Source organism: Miscanthus floridulus, chromosome 1, assembly GCF_019320115.1.
Source record: "Miscanthus floridulus cultivar M001 chromosome 1, ASM1932011v1, whole genome shotgun sequence".
NCBI lineage: Eukaryota > Viridiplantae > Streptophyta > Magnoliopsida > Poales > Poaceae > Miscanthus > Miscanthus floridulus.
In genome coordinates this window covers 138,987,922-138,993,741 of record NC_089580.1, presented here as the reverse complement: position 1 = coordinate 138,993,741, position 5,820 = coordinate 138,987,922, and the positions used below count along the sequence as shown (strand labels likewise).

The window sequence follows — 5,820 nt, the reverse complement described above, 5'->3', positions numbered from 1 at the left end:
TACCCGTCCGAGCTGTCAAACGAACCGTCCAAGTCGTCAAGCGAGCCGTTAAGCGAGCTGCCCGTGTCACCGACCAACTTCCGCCGTCGTCAACATGCTACACGTCGGTCGACGCCCCGGAGCGTCCCTCCAAACCATCTTGGAGGAGAATCCGGACTCCGAGTCCTAGGGCTCTATGGAGACCGTCGCCGAATCCACCACCGAACAACTTCCTCTCACTCCTTTCCGTGGGGGTGCAATCTTCAACGTCAGCATCGACAGCCCCCCGCGGGAAGGGGAAACTGAAGACGACCGCGACTGCCGCCATACGACAGTTCAAAAAGCTCGAGAGCTGGGCAATTTCGTCAACGCCGACCAGATAACGCCATACGCCGCCGACCAGACATTCTGTCTAAAGATAAGTCACGCTTTAATATTCTTCTAAATATTCTCCGATCTTCGTATATCGCCTAATGTTTCTCCGAGTTGTTTTCTCCATGTTTGTTCTCCAAACGTTTTTCTTTCATGTATACCATCTTAAAGATGACATGCAAACTACGCCTAAGGGAAATCCCGTACAGTCACGTTCATGCTCAGACGCCTCCAGAGACGGTCCTGTCTCCGGCTCCTCCATACACGTGCATGAGCGTCTGCCCTCTGCGTTATGGGTGGTCGGCAACGGTTCCTTAGCGACGCTTTGTTCTTCCTACACGCACATGGGCTCCGCGCTCAACGTTATGGTTAACAGGCTAGCTAGGGCTAGAGACTCAGCTACATACTAACTGGGCGGGCGGGTTGTATTAAATATAAATACATCTTTACACCAACTAATCACCGAGCGCATACGCTACTAGATAGTGGGCATAAATCTCATGATAAGTCCCAAAAGATTCATATTGAACTTCAATCGGAACTTCTCTTGACCCAACGATGCGTTGATCTAGTTTCCATCGGAGCCACAAGGGACTGTTTAAACCGATTCGTTTCTGTCTATAAGCTCCCAGTTCATCATAGGAACTAGAAAAATGGGGTTCTTTATCTTTTGTATACTTATAATAATTGTTATTATTTTAGTTTATTTTTTTATTTGGAGAGTTTCCGCAACTATTATATCTATTTGCGCAAATACCTCGATGGTTTCCAATCGTTAATACATAAAGTCCGATAAGCATGTCTTGGGTTGGCACGCAAATAGGATCTCTAATAGCGGGAGACAGGAGTATGAGAAAACATAAGTAAACGGGCTTCCGCCTGAGCTTCCAAGGATAAAGGTAGGTGAACAGCCATTTGATCCCCATCAAAGTCCGCATTGAAACCCTTACACACTAATGGATGTAAACAAATAGTACGTCCCTCTACTAAAGTGGGTTGGAAGGCCTGTATGCCTAATATATGCAGGGTAGGTGCTCTGTTCAACAGGATGTCCCCGCATAACTTCTTGAAGTATTTCCCATACAATGGGTTCCTTTTCCCAAATTTTCCTTTTAGCAATCCTGACATTAGAAGTAGCACGTTTCGTGATTAAATCGCGAATTACAAATAGCTAAAAAAGCTTTATTGCTATCTCTAGAGGTAATCCACATTGATGTAATGAAAGCGAAGGGCCCACAACAATGATAGAACGCCCCGAGTAATCGACCCGTTTCCCAAGTAGAGTCTCACGAAACCTCCGCTCTTTACCCTCAATTACATCTGAAAGTGATTTGTATACTTTATTGTGACCATCCCTTGTCGGTTGCCCACGGGACCCACTATCAAGAAGTGTATCCACGGCTTCTTGTACCAATTTTTCCTAGCACATTACTAAATCTGCTGGTGCTAATTCACTTCTTTTTAATAGATAGGCAAGGTTGTTCTTCCGACGGATAACTCTCTTATAAAGTTCATTAATATCCGAAGTCACTACTTTATCCCCAGACCTATAAACAATGGGTCTCAATTCGGGAGGAAGAACCAGTAAATTGTACATACGAATGTCAATCTTCATTTTTGTATATTAATACACTGGTAGGGGTCGATCAGGCAAATCCCAAAGCTGACCCCCGAACTGCTGTCGGACTACTCTACTGATCTTCTCTCTCTTCAGACTCACTGAACCTTCTCAAAGACTCCTTTTGCACTGAGAACACAATTCCCTCCTTCTCACAAGAAGGCAAACCTTGTACATTGATCGAATCTTCTTTCGCATCCAGAAGAGAGGTTGTGGGCTATCCGAGAGAGTGGTTCAGGTGACTACCGGAGTCATTGATTAAGCAGGTCAGATGGGCTTAGTAGGGCTCGAACCTACAATATCACCGTTATGAGCGGTAGGTTTCAACCAATTAAACTATAAGCCCAATCGAATCTCTACATGCCGGGAAGAGCGGACAGAAAGAGGAGACCCTTTGCTCTATATCCTTCCTCTTCCCGGGGCCCCAGAGTAACTGAAAGGAAAGCCCTATTAAAGAAGCTAGGTGACTTTCGTCACTCAAGTAGTGAGTTTGAGAGTGGCCGTTAGGGTGACCACTTGTACTTCTAGGCCTTGGCGACCTATAGTCTTGTTACGCAACATAGCTTCACTCGATTTACTAAATCAATAGTTCAAACCAGCCCACTAATAGCTTAGATAGTGGCCCTTCCACTTTGGTATAGTTGACCCTACCTATTGACTCAAGGTAAGACCTCTGACTCAAGGTTCATAGGAAGGGGGAACCCAGACGTAGTGGGATGTAGGCTTCAGTTGTTTTGGTACTTTTGCACTACCTACGTCTTATTATTTATTTTGTACCCGACTTTTCACCGGCAGGTCAGTAGGCCTTTTAGAAGGTGAAGAAACAAAACCGCGGGCGCTAGTGCTATCTTGTTCGCTTTTGTCAACTGAAGTCGCGCGTAGCGCCAACTAACTAATAGCTGATAGAGCGCGGAGCCCCGAGTCTAAGCGAGCAGAGCCATTTCTTTCTACTGTCGTCAAAAGAAAAAAAGTACTAAAGGCGAAGGGCATTCTATTGTATAGCTACTTTGGTTTTGGTATAGTTACAAAGGTAACCGGTAGGTGACTGTTGAATCGACAGTAGTTACGAAAGGGGGAAATAGCTCAGTTGGTTAGAGTGCTGGTCTGTCACGCCAGAAGTCGCGGGTTCGAACCCCGTTTTCCCCGCAAGATCTTCCTCTTCCTGCCTAACTCATTTTGTCTTCACTGGAAGCTACTGATCCCAGCGTAGCATTCAAGACAATTGTTCCTTCTTCGGTCTCCCTCCACCCCCTTCATTTGTTGTGGGTCGCGTCTCACCATAGGCACTTAATGAATGAGTGAAGATCTTCCTTCCCCCCTTGTGTCTTACCAAGGACTGAGTTTCCACTTGTGGCGAAAAAAAGTATACCATCCCACCTGGCCTCCCCTGGGGGGTTAAGGTTCCTCTCGGAGACTGCCAGTCTACAAGAAGCTGGCAGAGCTTTAGCCATTGGACCACATCCATCCATCCTCCTACCTAAACAGTGACACCTTTTCTTGTTCGTTCTTCGAATTACGCTAGTGGAGACTAATTCCTTCCGGCTAATGAAGATACTACCCCAGTCTTCCCATTCATTCCCAGTGGATCCTTCTGATCCCTTTTCATTGAACGAACCAAGTTCACCTATACGAGAGTGAGGAATAGAAATTCTACAATCAACTTCCCACTTTTGATGTCCCGTTTGACGATTCTGCCGCGTCTTTACAAAAGAAAAAGGAGAAGGATAGGGGTCGCTAGTCAGAAAAGCTATAACTATCAATTCGAATTCAGAATGAATCAAATCTCCCCAAGTAGGATTCGAACCTACGACCAGTCAGTTAATAGCCGACCGCTCTACCACTGAGCTACTGAGGAAGAACAGACTTAAGGAAGCTGACTCTCGTTCTTTGGACCAACCAACCGAAAAGAAAAAAAGTTCATCACTTTTTCTCTTTCACATACACTGGGAGAAAGGGTGACGATAGCAATCCCCTTTGCCTCCTCGACCGGGGAGCCCCTAGGACAGGACAAGGGGGGCAGCGGTCAACCATCAACTCTCGATATGCATATTGATCAATCGATCTCTGCATCTTGCCAGTTCGCTAAGTAGACTCACTCTACCAAGGGGCAACTAAGGTTGGTTCCTGCCAATTCCCTTGCTGATTAGCAAGGGAATTGGCCAGTATGAGAGAAGACTCTCTCTGTCTCTCCGAGTTTCAACTACTAAGTGTAGCTCTTAAGAAGTTCAGCTATTCTAAATGTAAATAGATTCCGATCAAGCAAGCAAGAGAAGGTGGTCCTTTCATCTCTCTGTCTGCTCCATGCTCTATAGCCTAAGGATCATGAGCAGGTTTAATGCTAGAAAAAAGGAGATCTGCCTAATCATTTCGGTAGATGAAGTAGTGGGAGGTCACGAAGGAAGTAAGGGGGCGTGTTAAGTTGAGAATTTTGAACATTGTAGCATCCTTTTGATGGTTGGGCTTTGAGTTGAGTTCTTTTAAGAACTCTTAATATGAAAATACACATCATAAAATGACGCATCGAGCGAGACCATTCTGTTTCATTGTGAATGAAAGACGTTTTCAACCAACATCTACTCATATCTAGCTTCGTGTCATTTTTGAACACTGCGATCAGCAAGCAGCAAGCGGGGGAGAGTCAAGTCAAGTACAACATAGGACTGACGGGGTGGGGTGCGCCAAAGCAACCCGGGACCCCTCCGGGGTCACTACAAAAGCGCTGGCGCCTTCTTTTGAAGGTGAAAAACTACGCTTCAAATAAAGCTAAGAAAAAGAAAAGGGCTGCGCTAATGGCAAGGAGCAAGAAAAGGGCAGCTAGATCGAAATCCGATAAATCGAATACCTCCTTTCAGTTATGAGAGAGAACTCCAAGGTAGGATAAAGACTGAGTTGGATTCAGCCGCGTGGGGAATTAAACAACATTAATGGAATGAGTTGAGGCCTCCTGCTCTTTTTGAGAGTCAGGGGCAAGCCCAGCCTAGCGCTTTAAAAAGGGCTGTCTGCATTACTGGAAAAAAGTAGTAAAATAAAAGTAGGGGCCACGTAGACTATTCTGAGGTGGTATGCTAAATCCATGATCAACTGATGTAGCTAGTGTGACTAAAGCTGCAGCTATTGGCTTAACATGTTCTAAACTCTCCCACCCGATAAAGGAATTGAAAGACTACCCCGGGCCACGTAGACTATTCCCTTCCGCGGACATTCTTTTATAGTCTAGAAGGAAAGTAGCAAAGCCGAACGCAAATACACATGCAAATTGCGTCGACTACCTCATCACTGTCCAAAATGGGGGATACTGCTATTCATACATGGATGGACGAGGGACTCCGCTGACAACATCAGTAGATGACTTTTCTCTTTTCTCGCGGAATGCTATTAACGTTGGAAAAAAGACACAGCTCTCAAACTCACCCGAAGGGTGATAGGTAGAAGCATTAGTACCTAACGGAGCGGTATCTAACCAAAAAGGGAGGTGATGTTCTTTTTATAAACAGGATGGAGCATGGCTTCCTTTCTTCTTAGATACATTTCATTCATTCCATTTCTCTATAGTTTACACTATAACATCTTGCTAATCCTGATAGATCTCAAAAAGGGTGGGGGCACTAGAACCAAATCTACATACACATTGAAACTTCCTATCTCAGCCAAGCTAGCACCTTCATCCCACCAATGCATTGTACGACTCTCCACCCTCCGCCTCGCCTTTTCCTCCCTCATGAAATCCAAATTTCCCGCAATGAAATTCGATTTCGTTCATGTCGGCGGTTGGCAAAATGGCCCTGAGATCCGGGACTGGTAAAACATGGGTGCCCCATTTTCTTTTCCGTGCTCCGCCTTAGTGCCCTTAT

At 45.5% G+C, this 5,820-nt stretch overlaps 2 non-coding genes across 2 annotated transcripts; one reads left to right on the top strand and one right to left on the bottom strand.

The window, feature by feature from the left end:
- Positions 1-3,041: 3,041 nt before the first annotated feature.
- TRNAD-GUC (transfer RNA aspartic acid (anticodon GUC)) lies at positions 3,042-3,115 on the top strand. Its single transcript has one exon. It is a non-coding gene; the product is annotated as a tRNA-Asp (tRNA).
- A 637-nt stretch (positions 3,116-3,752) lies between these two features.
- Positions 3,753-3,824, bottom strand: TRNAN-AUU (transfer RNA asparagine (anticodon AUU)). The gene has a single exon. It is a non-coding gene; the product is annotated as a tRNA-Asn (tRNA).
- Positions 3,825-5,820: the final 1,996 nt, after the last annotated feature.